The following is a 20212-nucleotide window of genomic DNA, read 5'->3' on the forward strand; positions in this document are numbered from 1 at the left end:
AATAATCACCCTGTTAATTATTGAAATTAATTATTTAACAGGGTTGTGACTGGATAACCCATTAAGCTTATTATTAACGTCACCAATATCTCTGCCGATACGGGGATGTTAGTATGTTAGCACAAAGTAGCCAATTCACATCTATTATAGTTTTCGATTCCATCATAGACATTTTGTAATGCAGCTAATCTCAGAACCAAGCAAGTGAGAACGCTGTCCGTTATTTATACATCGAACACCAGCTCACCTGAACTCTTCATTACTGGCATGGATATTTGTTCTATAGTCATTCCCGACAGTCACTAACCTAAGCTTATAAGTCTGATTATGATGTACAATTTTTTGTTTTTGTTGACATATTTTTAGTCTATTTTCAAATTTTATTTTTGTTGAAATATTTTTTAATATGTTAATATGTAAGAAAGTTTGTTCCAATTCTGTTTCCCTAGAATTTACATGAACCTCACGAACAACACCTACGAAATGGATAAAAGATATTATTATTAATTATAAATAATAATTTGATCATAGGATTTTTCAATTTTCAGCTAGCTTTCACTGAAATTGTCATTGCAATATTTTCCGATATATTTGTATATATTGGACATATACATGTGGGAATAATTAAAAATATTTTGTATGAATCTTATGAAAATCTACCGCTATAATATGCTATATCTATATGCTAATATCCATGGTCATGAATTCAGGTGCTTTGTAAGGATATACTGATTCTTGAAACACGGTTGTAAAAGGAAATGATTTGTTCATGATCACGCTTTTAACAACCCCCAGATTTTCCCCCAATTAAGGGTACCCACTTTATGAGGTTGGGTGGGCCCAAGAAGGCTCCCAAACCCACAGGTTTGACTCACGGCAATAACAGAATAAATAAGTATCCGCCTGAGCCGGATTCGAAACCGGTTCCTTGAAGTTATTTGTGCCTTACTCTCTGAGCCCCCCTCTCACCATATGTACATTATTTTTCACTAAACTGCACGGAAAAAAAAGTTATTAAGACTAGATTTACGGGCGTTTTTTGTATATCCATTTCTAAGACCACCTTTCAATTTTACAGGTTAATAAAAATATCCATTTTCTTATGACGGAAAAAATAACAGTAATATTAAAGGGTACAGAGAACTGTCTGCTTCGCTTAGGCCCAATGCAATGACCTTCGGAGGCAACACAATCATCATAGATGTTGGTAATTTTGTTTTATATCTTATTATATCTCCAGGATTTATTCATCATTGCTAGAAAGAAATTTATCTCATTTTTTGCCACATAAAATGCAATCTGCACGGGACTACTTATCATCATCATAGCCCAGCAACATCGGTCTTAAGAATCATCCTATTACTGGCGAATAAAATTTACATTTTTTTACATGTATAAAATTATTAAAATACATTTAACATATATTTTAGGTTACGGCTTTGTTATACGTTGATTTAAATATCTTTAAATCAAAATATTTTTTTTTAAAAACATCGAAATTTGGCGAGCTTATTGATTTTGTACATTTTCAGTAAGCTGTGAGCGTCGATGTTGTCACAGTTCAACTTGTTGACCTTTAAAGATTTCTAATCGATTGAACTCGTCTGTAGCAAGGAGGTAGATCTATTTTTGGTCGTATTTTACTTTTGAGAAACTGAATCTTAAAGACTGTTTGTCTACCGAGACCAGTTTTGTCTTAAATTTTAGGAAATTTAATCTAATTTGGAAATCATAGAATAATATTTGTCGCTACTCATTTGGTAAATACTGGAAAAAGTACAAAATTTTATAAAATTGATTAACTTTTCTTGAACTGAGAACAAAAGGTTTTATCTGTCTTTGAGATTTGATGAGTTCCTCAAATGTAAATAAATCTGGTTCGGTGCTGGTATCGCACAACTTTCACTTTCTACCCTACTTACGTCTCCAAATTTTGTGTAGATAGGTGGGCTCGTGTTCAAGTTATCGAAGGATCAAGGAAGGCCAACATTATAAGCTTAGCGAACACGAAGGTTCAATGCTGATAAAATCCAATCGTTCTCCACATACATCTTTCCAGTTACGTTCCTCCAAACCTAAATATACTTGTTGTTGATTATTAATTGTTGCTTAAAGGCGTAAAACCCTCTGGTCATCAACGCCTATGGCATGATAAAAGTAAAAAATAAAAAAATTAATAAATACATTTTTAAAAAAATAATAATAAAAATCAAAATCAAAGAGGAGTTATAATTTATAAAGAAGGCAATGTGCTTTTAAAAATTCAAATACTAATGTAATTTTAGCTTCCTCATCTGTGAGAGCTTCTGATAAATTTGGGGTCAGTCCTATCCTGTTTATTATTGGCAAATAGTGAGTACATTCTTCAAAAATATGTCTAATCGTGAGAATGGACTGACAATATTTGCACGTTGAAGGTGGCAGTTCTCTGATCAAGTGAGAGTGCGTGAGGAGAGTATGACCTATTCTCAAGCGGGTTAGAACAACTTCCTCCCTACGGCTGTTGCGGTAGAATGTTGACCATGGTTTTGCAGATCGTTTTATTTCTTTTAATTTATTCGGAGAACTTTCATCCCACTTGGCCAGCCATTTCTAATATTTGTAATTTAAGGGATGCACTGAGTTCTGAAGGGGTAAGAACGGCGGTGCCTCACCCAGGGAGCGTGAGTGCCTCTCTGGCAGCTTTGACCGCGAGATCGTTACCAACAATGCCAAAGTGGCTTGCAGCCCATATGAAAATAATGGATTTACCTTGTTGAGATAATTTTAGAAGAAAAGATTGAATTCTTATAATGAGTGGATGTTCGGGGTACATGTTTTTTAAACTTTTTAGAGAGCTCAACGAATCTGAAATTATTACAATAGTCTTCTGAATTATCGAAAAGCGAAAATGAAGGGTGATGCTATCGCGTGGAGTTCGGCGGTATATATTGAGCATAACTTATGTAACTTAAACTTGTGGGTTGAATCGTGAGTGACGAAAGATGAGGCGGTCGAGCTTTCGGATTTGAAACCATCAGTGTATATAAAAAAATAATCCGGAATATTTTCTTGAAGACGCGATAACCGTTCTTTATACTTCACAGGTATAAATAGGTACCTGAAGATACTAAATCAGTTTTAACGCAATCCTCCCATCTACGTTTATGTCTTCCTCTCGGACGTTTACCCGTCGGTTCAGTTTTTCTTAATATTTTAGGGATCCGCTCGTTACTAAGCCCAATACAACCTTATACGCCACAATGCTATAACCTGAATTATATATACCAGATGCAGTTCCTTTAATTCAGCGTTGTGTAGTCTTCTATATGCTCCGGTATTTTATCTGTTTTCGGTCGGAATATTTTACGTAATACTTTATTTTCAAAAACCTTGGAGCGCTGATCTTTAGTGTAAGAAACCACGTTTCACACCCACAAAGAACAGTGGGAAAGATAATAGTTTTGTAAATTCTAACTTTTAAGTTTTTGGATAGATGGTTCCAGCTAAGCAATTTCGAAATCGAAAAATAAAAGGCATTTCTCACCTTCAACCTCGCTTTTATTTCCTCATAAATTTTGTTTTTTTCTAGTTACCGTAAAACCTGAATTCTTGAACTTATCTACCTGTTCAAATGTATTTTCTGCTATATCTTTATCACCGAAATTTCTCCCGTTTCTACTGCTAACCATATATTTTGTTTTGTTCGTATTTATTTCGATACCTAGCTCCTTACTGGCGTTTATCAATGTGATTGTATTTAGTTCTATAGTTTCTGTGTCCTCACCCAATAATCCCAAATCATCAGCGTACCCAGACGCCGTAAATTCTAACTTATAAATTTTTTCAATATTCATCACACTTAGTTGGGAATTAAGAATATTGATTTTGTTTCTGCCAATAACACAACAGTTTAACAAAAGATAAAGAAGTCGTAATGATCGGTCAGTCTCGAATTGAATATCTTTTTTTTTTAATAAAAAGATATGAAAAATCTATTTTATCGAAAATGTTGCTGTCACGTTCCAGGCATACATACATGCAGCTGAAAGATGCAAATATGTTATTTCAGTTTTGTAACTAAACCTATAAACTGATATCGTTATTTTTTTGACGTTATGGCTGCGGTACAATGGGTTGTAAAATCAATTCGAGAAGTTTATGTCTTCCTAAATTTTTATTGCACATTTTAATATTTTACATCAATCATAATCTCTATTACCGTTACTCAATCTAATAAAATGTGAGGGAAGATGCGGCGTGAAATTTGTCCTAATATGACAGCTATAGAGAAGCGTAGTAGGTATCATCTTGTTCACTTCACGGTACGTGTCGCTGGCCGTCCAAGAACAAAGACAACACCAACAATATTACTTTGGCTGTGAAGCTCTCTGTATCCCGTGCCGAAACGAAATGGCGAAAAGGTCAAAAGTAAATGGCTTTCGGGTTATGGTTGCATTTTTATTTAAGGCTGTTGTAAGCTGTGGATTCTTTTAATGCTTGCTTTGAAATTACTCGTTCTCAAGATGTTATTACAACATTATGACTTATTTTTTATGAAAAAAAAACAAAAAACAATGACAACAACATTATCGCACCAAGGCATTTGATAGTTATTTGTTTTTTTTTTGCACTAGAGGAAACACATTTGATAATCAAAATTTCTAATTATTAGTTTTTTAATATTTTCTTTGCTACGTAGTTGATCCTTATTTATTGACGCCAATTCATATTTGTCGTAAGAACTATTTAATTCCTCAGATATATACAATTTTTTCGTTAACCGTTTGTTTTTTCATTCATATTTTATTCAGATGTTATATAACTAGTTCTTGACTAAGCCCTTAAAATCTATTTAGATATAGAAATATATTTTTGATTAAAAATAGAAAGAAATCAAACTTTAATTTAATCTATTTTTTCTCTTTATTATTATTAGAAAAAAGAGAAGTCTAATATTTATAATAAAACCGTCAATAGGTATACTTAATCTTGATTGTGGATATTGACTGTAGAACCTCTAACACGTGTCCATTTCTATATAACATCAATGCGATTAAAGCTTTATTTTACTTATTTCTTAAAAAATTAAAGGGGTAAATAATTATAAATATAAAGTTAAATTAATGAAAATTATATTGTAAGAGATAGAATAAGAAGAGGAGGGAGAGGGGAGAGAAAAAGGAAGAGGATGATTAAAACCGTCCTAAGGACGGAATTCCCTTTGATCTCAAAATAAGAATTAACTTTCTTGCAATTATAATATCCTAAAACATCTAAATTAAGTAATATCTCGAAAGGTTTTTTCCTTACTTACTTTTTTTACTAATTAAGAGATTAAAGAAGAGAACTTCAATTTTAGCGTTCTCATTTTAGAAAATAATAATAATAATAATAATTTTTTATCATTTTAAAAGGGGGAGACATGGCAGAACCCAGATCTTTCGATTGGGATTGGTAGGTTATCGCTCGAACATTTGTACTGGTGTAATCCATTATTTAATTTTGATATCTTCTATGTAGTTTCTCAACTATTATTAAAACCATATTATGTAGAGATTATTGGCTGTATGTTAATTAAAAGATGCTGTGAGCTGTAGTAATAATATATATATAGTTTGCTCAACTATTTACTGATGGCCAACATTGATTTTTTTTTTAGTATACACCTCCATCCATCAAGCTAGCCTTGATGAAGACATGCATTTTGGGTCGGAACGTTGGACATCAATTAATACTAGAAAAACTATTTTTATTTTTATTCACCGCAGCCCTGACTATCTTCTATGAATTAATCTTTTAATTTTCGCGATCAACCTCCAAAAATAAAATGTATAATATAATGGTTTACTCATCAAATCTCAATCTTTGTGATTATTTATATATCCCTTATCTCCCATCGGTATTTTATAAAATCCGTTATGATGATGATATCTTTAAGAGTAAATGTTTGATTTATATGTCGATTGTTTGCGTTTGTCTGTGTTATTGACGAAGAACGGTATTTAGTTAAATATTTAGATTTAAGACAACAACTTCATCTCGCTGTTTATCCTCAGTGTATATTTACTACGACATAAAAAAATGTTTCAGCATGTGTTATCCATCGTATTATTGGATGTTAAACTGCGGTTTAACGTGACTCCTTCATTCCTAATCCGAAGCTCTGGCTGGAGACATATATGTGTGTGTTTATGTATGAGATATAGGTCGCTTTTTTCCCAAAGTGAACCCCAAATGTTTTGAATTTTAAAAATCGACCTTGAACTTTATTTTATGTTGTTCCAGAATAAGTTTCTTTTATTCCAAAAGTGGGACATAAATATTTACTTTATTTTCAAAGACGGTCGTAATTGTCAGATCTATCAATATGCGATAATATAAATTACTTAATATTGTTCTTAAACCACTCCATTTTTTTGTGGTTGATAAAGTGTTTTAAAAAAGTTGATGAAGTCCAGATTGAACTTTATCAAAATATCTCATTGTTCATTTGTTTAAACCTCGTTACTCATGTTCTGTTCCAGAAAGGTGGTAACTCTACTCTCTTTCTAACGAAAAGTCAAGGCATAAAGAGGGACGTTAGTCATGCACTTAGTACTCAAATTCACGTTGTGGTAAATGAGAATGTACGCTATTGTAATATAAACTGAAACAGAAGGCAGCTGGTGATTGGCTCCTACTATTTGAGTAAATAGTACGCTCTCGGAGCTCATCATAAGACCCGCCTTTTGGGCTTCACTTTTTGCGGTAGCTTAGCATTCTTTCCTTTGACTTGTCTACGCAGATGCTATAGGTTGGTTCTAACACGAGTCAAAACTAATGTGAAACTGATGGGTGCATGCACAGTCAGGTTTTCCGTTCCAAACCCAGCACGGACCGTTATGACTAACCACTCTGGAGTCGTGTTGGAACAAACCTAATATTTTTTCTAAAACACACCATTTTATTCTTTCTGAAATCGTTCTCTCAAACGTCTTTGTTCCAAAACCGGCCTAAAATTTTAATTTGTCCCGGATACGCTCTTATTTAAATTTAAATGCTTTTTAATTAATTCTAAAATAATTAATGAGTTTTGAAAATATTTGCTGCAGACGAAGAATTTTAATTTATTTTTAAAGTAGGTAAATTGGTGTAAAAAATGAAGTTCTTAACGTTTCATGTAAATTCGTTAACGATCGTTAGAATACACTCTAGAAATTAACCACTCATATATTATATAATGTGTGAGTATGTATGGTGTATTTATGGTTCAATTTTTTACAGCCAGTATCATGAATCCAGCCATCCTTTCGCCCGCTATGGGAGAGGGGAGACTTAGTTGAATCATGTTAATTTCTTGCTCAAAACCATTGTGTTATTTGTAATTAATTGTTATATGGAGTTGTAGTTTGTCAAAATTCATTTTTCGTGTTAGCATTGACTGTTTAATAGGAACAGGATGTAGTGCTCACTGACATTTGGCATTGCCCTTCCTTTCGGCCTGATCTCAAGGACCAATCTGAGATTTAATATTTTTGTTTAAACGGATAAGTTAACATCGGTAAATTTTTTTTTTTGTTTAATTATTAATGCTAATTGCATAAACAAGTAATTTTTTATTTAATAAAAAAGTATTTTTATAATTATGGCGATAAACTGAAAGTTCTTTTATCCTTTGACTAAAACATTTTTTTTTGTTACATGATGTTTTATAATTATTATACCGGTGTTTTAAATGAAAACGACCTATGGAGATTCTATTATGATGTATTGCTGGCACTTCTAATATATAATTTGTTTTTAAATAATACATTAATTTATTTGTTTTTAATAATACTAAGCTTTATTCATAGTTTTTAATTTCTTCTGATAATATTCATTTTATGAAAAAAAATGATGCAACTCTATGAAATATTGGCTCAGAAAATATATCATATAACCTTGAAAGAGTTAGTACTAAACGCTTTGTCAAACAATGGCTTACTACATCCAAATTTTATTATCTTGCTATTATCAGCTGTTATTCAAGCATGCAAATATTTTTTATTTGCCAATTGAAAATATGATGTGACTCAAATTATATTTAGTGAAAGATCTGTTAATTTCACGGTCTGAGTAAGTGGCCGTATTCTTTGCTGACCCCAGTATTTAAAGTTTAAATTATAGACAATAAATTATTTTGGTTTTAATTGTTTTGAAAATTTTATATTTACACTTCAGACGTTTAGTTGCACCTGTCACTTCCAGCAAAAAATATCGTGGTACACTAGGATAAGATAATCTTTGTTTTTTTTTACTTTATATTATGTAGAAAATTCATGAACTCTACTACACAACATTACGAATAAGTACTCTATAAGGATAAATTATTTGCTAGTCTGATAAAATTATAATCGGTGGTAAAGTTTATATCTAGCATAGACCTTGAAATTATGGTTCCAACTAATTTATTCAATGTCCCTATCGATCCTAATTTCTCTAAAATATATACGCGAGGTCGAAGTACACAAAACTGGTTTTCGTGGAAATCTCGGTTTAAATGCCACTTTCACCCGTATTTTTTTTTTCATAGTTTACTCAATTTTCCGAATAATATGAAAATAAATCGGATCTTGTTTACAATATTAACTTATTCTGTTTTATGTTTTAATTCCTTTGAGCGAAGTGAAGAAACTTTGGCGCCTAAACTTCGTTTTTCTCCTATATACCAGCAAAAACTTATGCTTGTTTATTTTTAATTAATTAATTAAAGATTAATTCAACTTATTTAGGAAATTAAAAATTTCCTTTCCCTACCTCCTATGAAGAGACGTAACACACCTGTGTCAGCTATAATAAGTCTGGACGGGCTCCTAAATATCGTAGTACAACCTTCTAAGCAACCTTACTTCCTCATCCGTTCTATAGACGGGCCCCTTTTCGAAATAGATCGTCGTGTATTCAAGTGCGTCATAGACCTGGAGGTTCCGTACTATATTTTAAAATAAATTCTTGACTTCAAATGAAATCTTTCTCTAATCAATTTCTACCTTGTAAAAGTAACCGATAAACAAATTTTTTTTTTAAAAGTATATTCTCAAATGAATGAATTTCAGTTTATATTAAACTTTATACAATCAGAGTCATAAGTATTCGTCCACCTTCTTCAAACCAAATAAAATAAAAATATATTTTCATAATTATAATTAAAGTGAGTAATTTAAATAAATTAAACCATTTAATAATAGATCAATCCTTTGATAATAAAAAATGTATTTTTGATAATATATGATTGATAATAATCAACTAATATGAGTCAAAAGTATTTGTACACGTTATTTTTATTATATTAAATTGATGGTAAAACTTTCATTGATACTTATTGGGATCTCTTAATATGCATTGAAGATGCTGTGGTATTCAATGAATAATTTTTTTTTGTCAGTTATTTATGAATTTAATTCCACTCCTCTTTGTCTATAAATATTAATTATATTTAAAATTTTTCATTATTCTTCAAATTTAAATACAATTTTTATGATATGTTGATTACTTGAGATTGATCTCTTAAGTGCTCAATATTTTTAAAGCTTCTTAATTATTAGAACCTTTTTTTTTAAATTAATATATGCCTCTGTTTCTGAAAAAAAAGTTTTTGAAAACACATTCCTTTTTTTTTCAACTTAATATTTGGAAAATATAATAGAAATTGGTACTTCTACAAATATAATCATTAGGAATTATTTTATGGTACATTTACTCTATTTCGATTTGAGTGCTAATAGACTTCTGTAGGTTCCTCAGATATTTGCCAAAATAAATTTACATGTTGATTTCTGATTAGTTGGAAAAATATGTTGATTTTTGAAGAACAGTATCTCAGGGACTATCTAACATACAGACATCTATCAAGGCTCAAGTGGAGTTCTCAGTGGATATCTTTAAAGGCGTAGAGTACTAAGTGAAAATAAAAACAAATTGTATGCTACCGTTGGATGCCACATGAAAACTTCAAGATGGTGGTCAAAAAAATTTACTAGGATGTTTTATCTCGAACTTAAAAGTACGGGCAACGAATAAAAAAATTCAAAGCTTGTCTTCATGGCGATTTGTTCCACTCTAAAACGTATGTCTATTGTACTGAATCTTTTATGTTTTCACTCCCACCCTAAAAAATGAGGTAACGTTTCAGATTACTTTGCGTGATTTCTTAGTTCTACTAACTTTAATTAATAAATAACTACCTGAAGTCATAGTTATATGATATTTTTAATTTATTTTATGCGTCAAAATCTGTTTTGTTTTTCAATTATAAATAAAAGTTGTTTAAATTAAACTAATTTATAGAAGGCTGTATCAGTTTCTTAATGATAATAAATAATTAGTGGATTTTAGGACTTCCAATTATTTCTTTTTTATTGAGGGAATTCTATTAATTACTTCTTTTTCCTGCTCCTGTCCCTAGAGACCATCCCTGTTCTGTTTTTTATAAATATAGTAACTAATGAGAAATAAACCGTGGCAGTTTTCCTGTTCCCTCTCCCCCCCCCTCTCTTCCACCGCCGTACATTGTAACATTGTTTTCCACCTTTCTGGATCCTCTAATTCGGCTTGGAGGAAAATGGTGAATATTTATCACTCGAAAGTTAATTGATTCGTACACGAGTAGACATTTAGGCACGTGTGAAATTTGTTTTATAAGCCGATTCCACTAAGTGGTTTTAATTTAAATTCCACGTGTTGGATTTTGTTTACGGTCATTGGACACGATATTGAAACAAAAATACTTGTATGTACATTTGAAATAAAGGCTGACGCTACAATTACAGATATTTGGTAGAAATTAATTTAAATTTGATTCCACTCTTGTAAGTTCCGTATATTGAAAGAGCCCTACGATTTAGTTTATAGCATTTTAATTTGCCCAGTTTTCATTTCACTGAGAGAAAAATATTTATACAATTAAATATCATTATTTTATGACGTGAAGCAGAAATCTGTAGTGAACTTAATTAATTTACTTAGTTTTTGGGAGTCCGATTCCCTTCAAAGTAAAATTAATGATATTTTAATGTTTTTTATGCATGAAACTAAGAAAAATATTCAACGATCTCATTGACTAACTTGTTTTTATTTCCACATATTTTTTTTTTAAATTGATTTCTTGGTAGCTAACAACTAGTTTAATGTTTTAGTATTTTTAAAAAATGATTCAGTTTACTTTTGGTTCATCAAGAAATTTTTTTTCTATTTTCTAAATTACAAAATATGTTGATTATCTGTAATTTATTGGCATCTTATTTTTATTTCATTTTTATGTATATATTTCTATTTTTTGTTAATCTCTATCTAAATTTTATTTTTATGTAGTTACATGTTAAATAGCATTATTTTATTACCTTTGTATATTTGAAGTTATAGAAGAGTTATACAAGATTTTTTTTTATCTTTTACTCACATATCTCATACTTACAGGCCTATTCCCTCTATATGTCTTGGCTATAATAATGTGAACCCCTGCGACCAATATAGAGTCATCATAAAGGTTCCACACTTTGTAAGAAAGTGCTGTGTTTAGAATAACGCTTATACAACTTGGTGAATTTTTCAAAATCACGCTCAGATTTTTCCCCAATTAAAGCTACCCACCTTATGAGGCTGGGTTGTCCTCAGGAAGGCTGACTCACAGGGTTGACTCACGGATACAGTGTAACTTAGAATAATTATCTGCCTAGCCGGATTCGAATCCGGGTTCTTGTAGTTGTGCCAATTAATATTTGCACATATTCGTTTGAATAATTTTTTATTCCCGACAACATTCTTTGAGGTGTGAGTAGAAAGTTCAAGATGCAATGAATATATTGATGTGTACTGATTATACACGTCTTTAATAAGCGTGGTGAGTGTCATTGTAGTGAGGTCAATGCTGCATGAATTGCGATTTCAGTTGTATCAACGGTGTAGTTGTGGAACCTAGGATACAACCTTGAAAATCTTGAACAGAAAGTTTCTGGTTAAATGCTTTCTGGCAGTTCATTTCAGTGAGTTTTTTGTTTTGTTTTTTCAATTAAAGGTAAAATCCTGTTCATCATTATTGAAAGTTATTCTACTATTTCCATGTAATGTGTTCTTATTCATTTTTAATATTGTATTGAAATTAGATTAGATTTAAGGATATTTATTGTTCGGGAAAATAAATAGCTTAGTATAATAATAAATATAGCGTACATCTTGATTAAATCTTTTACAGTAATATTAATAAAAGTTTCTGTTATATTCTTCTATTATGTGAATTACTCTTATGTTCGGAAATCACACTCTCTAATAATTGCATTGCATTCTCACTGTTTCGTACATTCTTTTCCGTCCTTTCTTTTTTCATTTAAGTTTTTTCTATGCATACTTTCACCCGTAATAGTTTAAAATTTTTATTGTAATTATTCCTGTCCAAGAAGATATTTTCTTCTTGATTTCACTTTCTCTTAATATGTTCTCGTAAAAGTTACCTCGGATACAGGCTATCATTGCCTTCTATTTAAATATCTTTATATTCTAACAATCCAGATGTTTGATAAATTTAATGAATTCATGAAGATGGATGAATGTGAGTTACGATTTAAATGATTTTATAGTGTATTAATTTGTTCAAATGTTTTGTGTTTTTTGCGCTTTGTATAATATGAGCTGTATGCATCAGGGATGTCGAATTTTAAAAAAAGAAGAAAAAATTTATCAAACGTAATTTTTTTTTTAATATTAAAAGGTCACCATGTTTTAGTTTTTGTTCATAATCCAAAGTGGATTTTTTTCTACAATAATTACAAAAAAGTTCGCTTACATTGTGGTAGAGGAAGTCGAGTTTTGTTGACAGTCCTAAAATAAATTAATAGGGAAGCTTTATCAGAAACACTTGAGGAGTTCATTCAGTCTGGAGTACTTATTAGCCGTTATTGAATCAATGTTGAATCTTAGTAATATCTTGAATTTTATTTTTATTTATTGTTACAAGTAGAAGTTCCAATCTCCAAGTTAGTAATTGGCCCTCAATTCCTGTTAACAGCTACGGTTGAAGCAGTGACAACTTTAAAAATATGCTGTCCGTTTTTTTTTCTCAATGCGAATCCACGACCTGTCATCTTTAGAAATCGTTTTCTTTTAGGAACTAAAAAATTGGCACATAAAAAATATATACATGGGCCTATGGGGATAATGTCTTAACAGAGCGCACGTGCCCAACTTGGTTTCCCAAGTTTCGAGCAGGGATTTGTGACATAAACGACGCACCGCGACCTGGTCGCCCACAAGAAATGTAAACCATTGATGTTAAAGTGATAGTCAATCAAAATTCATCCTAATCAGTGCGGGACATAGCAGAGGTCCTAGACGTATCACATACAAGCGTAGAAAATCATTTGTGGAAGCTCCGCTACGTTTCTAGACTTGATGTATGGATCCTCCACTCTCTGACCGAAGCCAACTTGTCAACACGCATTTCCATTTGCGATTCACTGCGGAAACGTCATGAAAACGATCCATTAATTAAATGACTTGTGATAGAGGATGAAAAGTGGATTCTCTACGATAATGTGGTGCGAAAAAAATCTTGCGGACCCAGCAATGGACCACCTGGAACCACACCTAATGCGGCATTGCACCCAAGGAAGATTATGCTTTCTGTATGGTGGGATTTCAAGGGTTTCATTTTTTTTTTTCACAATTAACAAAATTGGATAAATCGATTCGAAGAAAACGCTCAGAACTGGCAAATCGAAAGGGTGTTGTCTTCCATCATGACAACGCTAGGCCCCACACTTCGTTAGTCACCAGCAATAAATTGTTAGCCCTTGGATGGGATCATTTGCCCCACCCTCCCTATTCACCGGACCTTGCTCCTAGCGACTGCCACTTATTCCGGTCTCTACAAAATTCCTGAAGTGGAAAACGGTTTGAAGACGAACAGGATGTCAGGGAGCACCTTGATCACTTTTTCGCTAATAAACCACAGAAATTGTATAAACATGGGGTTATTCAGCTGTTGGGGAGGTAGGGAAAGGTAATCGAAAATAATGGACATTACAGTGCAAATTAAAATTAATATTATGTAAAAAATAAAGTTAGTTTTCTTTCAAAACGAAAGGACTTATTTACCAACCCTATTACTCTTTTTAATATGCGGTAAGGGTGGTTTGATTTCTTGCATTAAAAACTAAATATTTAGAGTTATCTGTGCTACTTAACTATAAAAGAAACTTAGGAAAACTTTTCTTCCTCTTAATTTGTGGTAAAAATGGCAAAGGACTTTTGCATGACAAATTAAATGTTTAGCATTATGCTTCCTGTTACACTTTAATAGTACCAACAGATAGATAGTGTTTGGAATTTTTCTCTTCAACGCGCACTACTGACAGATGTTTTGTAAATAAAGCTATGAGGAAGTTCTTCAATTTGGTCTCAGATATCAACTTATACTTGCTCTCTATCTAAAGTAAATCTAAAATATCTTATTCGACCTTTATCAGTTCAGATTTGACTTTATTGGTGCTGAACATTATTCTGATAAAGTATAAACAACAGAAAAAAACTCATATTCTTTGATACCAACAACATGAAATCAGAGCGTTACAATTATACAATTATTTTTTTTAAAAATTAAAGCGAACCTTACGATATTAACAAATTTAAACCAGAACCATAGAGAAATTGAGGAGTTACATATGCAAACCTAATCTAAATACAATGTTTACATTTCTGAACTGGTATATTGTTATCGGAAACTCCGGCTACGTTCGTGATTCATAAGTTTCTAACATAGCTGATTTCCTCGCAGAAGCCTTGTAAAGTAGTACCAAAATCATTAACTAGTTTTTTTTATTTCCCCAGGGGGTCAATTTTTAAATCTTTACCGCTTATGTTATCTATTTCATTTAATTTGACTATGTTTCGAGCTCATTGACTATTTACAAAATCACTCCTTTTCTGAATAAATAATAAAAATATATGATATTGTTCATTAACCTTTTATCTTATTTATTTTTTTGATGTACCTAAAAAAATATTATCGACGTCATTAACATAATAAGCAGTGGGTTTTCCTTTCTTGGCCCGTTTCTACGGCTTAAAAACACTTACTTAGCCTCCACTAGATATAATTACTAATGTGAGAGGGATATACCGTCGAAATCTTCAAGGTACGATTTACCCTCAACGAAAGCAAAGCTACCTCAGTTCCGGAGGTTATTATGCTGAGTAGAGATATGAATTATGTGGGAGGCCGTTGTAGCCGAGTTTGTTGAGGTGTTACCTTACCAACTAGTTAAGTTGACTTTTATTTCGTGGCGATCCCCCCCGTAATGAAAAGTTGAACCTCCCATTTTATCCTGGGTAGATTATTTACTTAAAGGGTAGCCTTTATTTTTATTAAAATTACTTAAAGCTCTCCTCTCCATAGAATTGGGCAGGTAGAGGGTAAACAAAAAAGATATATATTATGTGATCTTTTGAGTTGTATTCCTTTTTCATTTTTTTAGTGGTGAATCAAATTTCAAAATTCAATTTTAAAAAAGGTATTTATTTATTTTATTCTCTTTTGTCAATTTTTTTTTTATTTTATCTTATTTGAATATATTCGAAATAGTATTGTTATTTAATGCCCAAAAATGGCAGGTTATGATATTTTTCAAACGTATTTTTAAGACAGTTCATAAGCTACCTGGCAAAATATTAATGACATCGTATTTATTTTATTTTTTCGTAATTTATCAGGACTTTAAAACCAATAAATTATCAATGGTAGTACCCGAGTTTAGAATATGGATGTTAATCAATTGTAATAAAAAATGTCAATTAAGTCCCAACCTGTTAATTTTGTTATTATTCCACTCCTACGTTTCGGTCATTCTCAAGGATAACAATTTCAATTACACTATTAACGTTAGAAATTAATTCCCAAAACATTCTGTAGTATACATTATCCTAACTTATTCTAAATATCAGCTAAAATGTTGTCAAAAAATTGCAGGCTATTCTGCCTGTGTCAGATTATATTAGTCTATCAACCTATTGACCATAATTAAATATATCTGATATATAATTATTTTTATCATAAATTAATTCTTCTTGACATCTCTGCATATTGTTGGTTCAAATTTTAAGTTAACCGTATAATTGATATTTTCTGATATGTAGATAGCTTTTATCATTTTTCTTTTTAAAGGTATTATTTTCCTTATGTAGACCAATTGTATTTTTAAAATAAAAATATGCATATTTATGTTACACCACTGCTGTTTCATTGGGGTCTTTATCCTTACTTTTTACATCGTTATTATGCTGATATATTCTTTCTCACAATAATTGTTTAGTCTCTCCTTAGTATATTGCTGGACGAATCAAACATGACACTTGATATATACAATTCTGATTATTTTTTTTGTTCCTTTTGTCCTTTATTCTGCTGTAGTAATTTTTAATCATATTATTGGGTCTATAACATAATGAGTATTCAGGCACGTCTTGTTTTTTGAAGGATCTCTGTATATCTTCAGGTAACCCCCTTATGTAAATAAATCTATAAAACTTCATATTGATTATATTATTTTTCATTTTGTCCCCTAGCCTGTTATTGCATTTTTTTTTTTTGTGTTAATATTTTTTCGAGGCTTATGGCACTTTTCGTATTAAAGGTTGTACATAAATTGAGTGCATGTATGTGCATATATCATTTTTAATGATCCCTTTTACCTTAACGTGTTAGGATAATAGGCTACTTTCAACCCTCCCAGACACCCCTTCCCGGCGGAGGGGGGCATATAGAGAGAGAGGCCCTGCCCGCTTGATTCAGTCAATGCAAGGCGCCGTTGGAGGATAGTCGAGTAGCCGGTCTTGTCCGGAGCCACGTGTGTGGTTCGTGTGCAACATCGATCATCAGGTACCCTGTGTTCTTTATTAAATACAATTAATTAATAATTGATTATTATGGCTGTCCGGAGGTTATTGTTGTAATGCGATTCCGTCCTTCCCTTACCTAGTTCTCGTTTCATGTAGAATATACTTTTAACAGAGGGCTGATAACATGTATGTTCATTAATGACACCCTTGAGTGCCTTTATAATTACCAGACATTTTAAAATTAAGCTAGGAAATGAGTTTCATTGACTACGTCCGCTTTGAAAATGATTGTTCATTCTTTTTAATATATATTTTTTTATTATAAGTTGTAGATTTGATATATTATGAAAATTAAACAAAGTATTAATTGACATAATTACATATGTTTGTGATTTTGATTTCCGAATATTTCTTACCTGTTCCTATTTCGACTATTCCTTAGTGGTGTCATATATATTATGTAGTGAATACATTTATTATTTTCTCTGATATTAAAATAGTTTTTTTTTTATCGTTCATTTTTCACATTTTATTAACAATTTTATATTTTATTATTTCAAGTTTTAAATAGTCATAAATATAATAAAAGTTCCATTCTAAAACCTCTTACTGCATTTTTTACGTAACGTTATAGTTTTAATGCTTTCTGAAGTTAGATGAAATAATTATCAATTGGTAGTTTTAAGAAACAAAATTTTATCTCGACTAATGATTTTTCAAAGCATTTTTTTTTTTTTTCCCAAAAATAAATACAGGCAAGGATTGCTTCAAGTTTGACTTTAAACTTCAAGGGTCTCTCAGAACTTAACTTTAGATAAAAAAGTAATTACGGGGTTTTCACACAAAAACTTTTATTTAATTTATGTTCTTCTCAAACTTGAAATGATCAAATTATTAAATTTTTTCTATGGTTTTCAATTAAACGAAAAAAAAAATGAATTCTTACACTGATCACACAAATAAAAGTAATTTTGTAACTTTTAGTTATTTAAATGATATTTTAAGGATAAAAGTTTTATTTTTGAAACAAAAAATAAGTATTAAAGACAAAAAAAAATGGTAATCTAAATCCATTACAGTCACACAAATCCCCGGCTGAGAAAAATCTCCTTATCTGAATCGTTATCAGTATTATTGTATTACACGTTTATGTTTAACGTTTAGTTGTATTTATTGATCATTTATCATTTAATAGTAATACTTGAATTTATTGTTTGTTGAAATAAATTCCTAAGTTTATATCCACGCCGGTTCATATAAACTTAAAACATCTACATCTGTTTATATGAGTCATTAAGTTGACAGATTGACTAACTTTGTTAAATCAATATGTTTATTTCCAATTTTGTTTATTTAAAAATTTAAGATTTAATAAATTGTTATTATAAGAATGTAAACTGTTACATATACGTTTGTACTTCTGCTGTATAATTGCAAGAGGAATACTATAAATTCGCTCCTCCCCTCCTCTCGAAAAAAAGTATTAAATATTCTTCGATGAAAAATTGATTGATAGTTTTTCTCATGTAATGCTCATATATTATGAACAAAGAGAGAGACTTTAAAAATTGTATGATCTTTTTAAAGATTATTAAAAAGTGTGTTTAATATTTTCCTTACTTAACATTTATTGCATTTAAGTTATTCCTATATTCACGATATGAAAAAAAAATTGAAGAAACTTTTCGACACTAAGTCTTTAAAACAAACCAGCAAAAACTAGAAATAATTTTAAATGTGTTATTTGATTATTTCTATGCTAGATAAAATAATCTTTAAAAAGTGTAATTAAACCCTTAATTAATAAGTGAAATATTTTATATACTTAGGCTAAACCTGTCTTATTCACACTTTTCCCTTCCCTGATGTAACATCGTACCGCAGCTGGACAGTCGTCTTTTACTGTCGAGGCAGCTGCATCTTCCCCCCCGTTGATACAGGTCAGTTCCTAGTATGTTCTGATAGTTCTCTTGTCTGATCTGGGGCAGTGCCTTATCCGGAGAAGGCCATTGACATTCATTTTCTTCGTGTGGCCGTATTCTTTGGTTCTTTCAATTCGGAATAATATATTTCATTTTACTCGTTCCCTGACCAGATTACAATATAAAATTTATACTTTAGCATTTACTAGATAAACGGTCTAAACTTCCTATCCATTAAAAAATACTGATCTACATGACTGAGTTGAGCTATGGGGCTCCATTAAACCATTGAATTTCTCTCGAATCTAATCCTTACAGTCCAAAATCCTTCGTAAAATCATTAATGCTCCTTACTTTGTCGTGAATCAAATTATCCATCAGGACCTCAATATTCCATATGTAATCAATTTGGCCAGAACCAGATACCAATCCTTCCATAATAAATTTCCCAACCACCCAAACCAACTCGTTTCTAACCTGGCTCCTCCTTCATTACCTAATAATCCTCCTAGGCGTCTGAAAAGAAGATGGCCTCGAGATCTTCTCTAAAAATACTTTTGGAGTTCTATCAATGGGTAGATTCTCCACATGTTTGTATCATATCATTATATGGCTTACAGCAAATTTACTTGATATATATATATATTTATAAAATTGTAAATACCAATATATAAATTATCAAAAAAAGTTTATACTTTATGAACCAAAAATAGAGGATAGGATGAATTGCAACAGAATAAATGTATTTGTGGCATTGAATTATTTTTACTCATAAACCTAATATTTAGTTAAATTTTTTTTCATTACATACAAAATTAAATTTATTAGTGTATAAAAAATATCTAAATAGTAACTGATATAATATGATATCGACGTAGATGCTTCGTTAATATTCCAAAATTAAACAGCGGCTTCATTAGAACCATTACACCAGTTCTAACAGACTACTAAATGTCTTAGTTTAATTGTATGAATAAATCAAATCAAAATATTGTTAATAGATATATATATATATCTGTTTTCTATAAATTATAAAAAGTAGTACTACTACCAAAATACAGTACGTTGCTATTTTTTTTAAAATAACTTAATAATATTAATTGTCTTTTCCTTTTGGTTTTTTCGTTATTAACTCTGTATATTTTATCCTCTCTAAGGTCTCTAGTATATCTTATTTTCCTCTTTTCCCGTGATCTATTACAAATATTGAGGTTACTCCACAAGCTTTTTTATTTTAAATTTATGGCTCATTTAAACTTGATACTTTCAGTAAGAACATAAAGAAATATTAAGAATACATTGTAAATAAATGAACATGTAAAAATAAATGATAATATATAAATACATTAAAAATGAAATAACAATAAATAATAATGTTAACATCAAATAAATAGGTGAAAATTAATACGTTGAAGATAAATAAATACTCAGCAAATTACCAGGCAGATAAGGATGTACGAGTA

General features: G+C 30.8%; 1 protein-coding gene across 3 annotated transcripts in view; it reads left to right on the forward strand.

The window, feature by feature from the left end:
- The window catches only part of LOC106692437 (SUN domain-containing ossification factor), a 118398-nt gene that overhangs the window by 21721 nt on the left and 76465 nt on the right, over positions 1-20212 (forward strand). Inside the window, exon 1 of one of the 3 annotated variants that reach the window (XM_014438403.3) lies at positions 16748-16867. The exons of the other annotated variants lie outside the window; for them this stretch is intronic. The gene's annotated coding sequence lies outside the window, so the exon portion shown is untranslated. Of the gene's footprint in view, positions 1-16747; positions 16868-20212 lie in introns of those variants that run through there. 3 annotated transcript variants of the gene reach the window in all.

The sequence above is a fragment of the Halyomorpha halys genome, unplaced genomic scaffold (genome assembly GCF_000696795.3).
Source record: "Halyomorpha halys isolate HHAL.00 unplaced genomic scaffold, Hhal_1.1 Scaffold5.1, whole genome shotgun sequence".
NCBI lineage: Eukaryota > Metazoa > Arthropoda > Insecta > Hemiptera > Pentatomidae > Halyomorpha > Halyomorpha halys.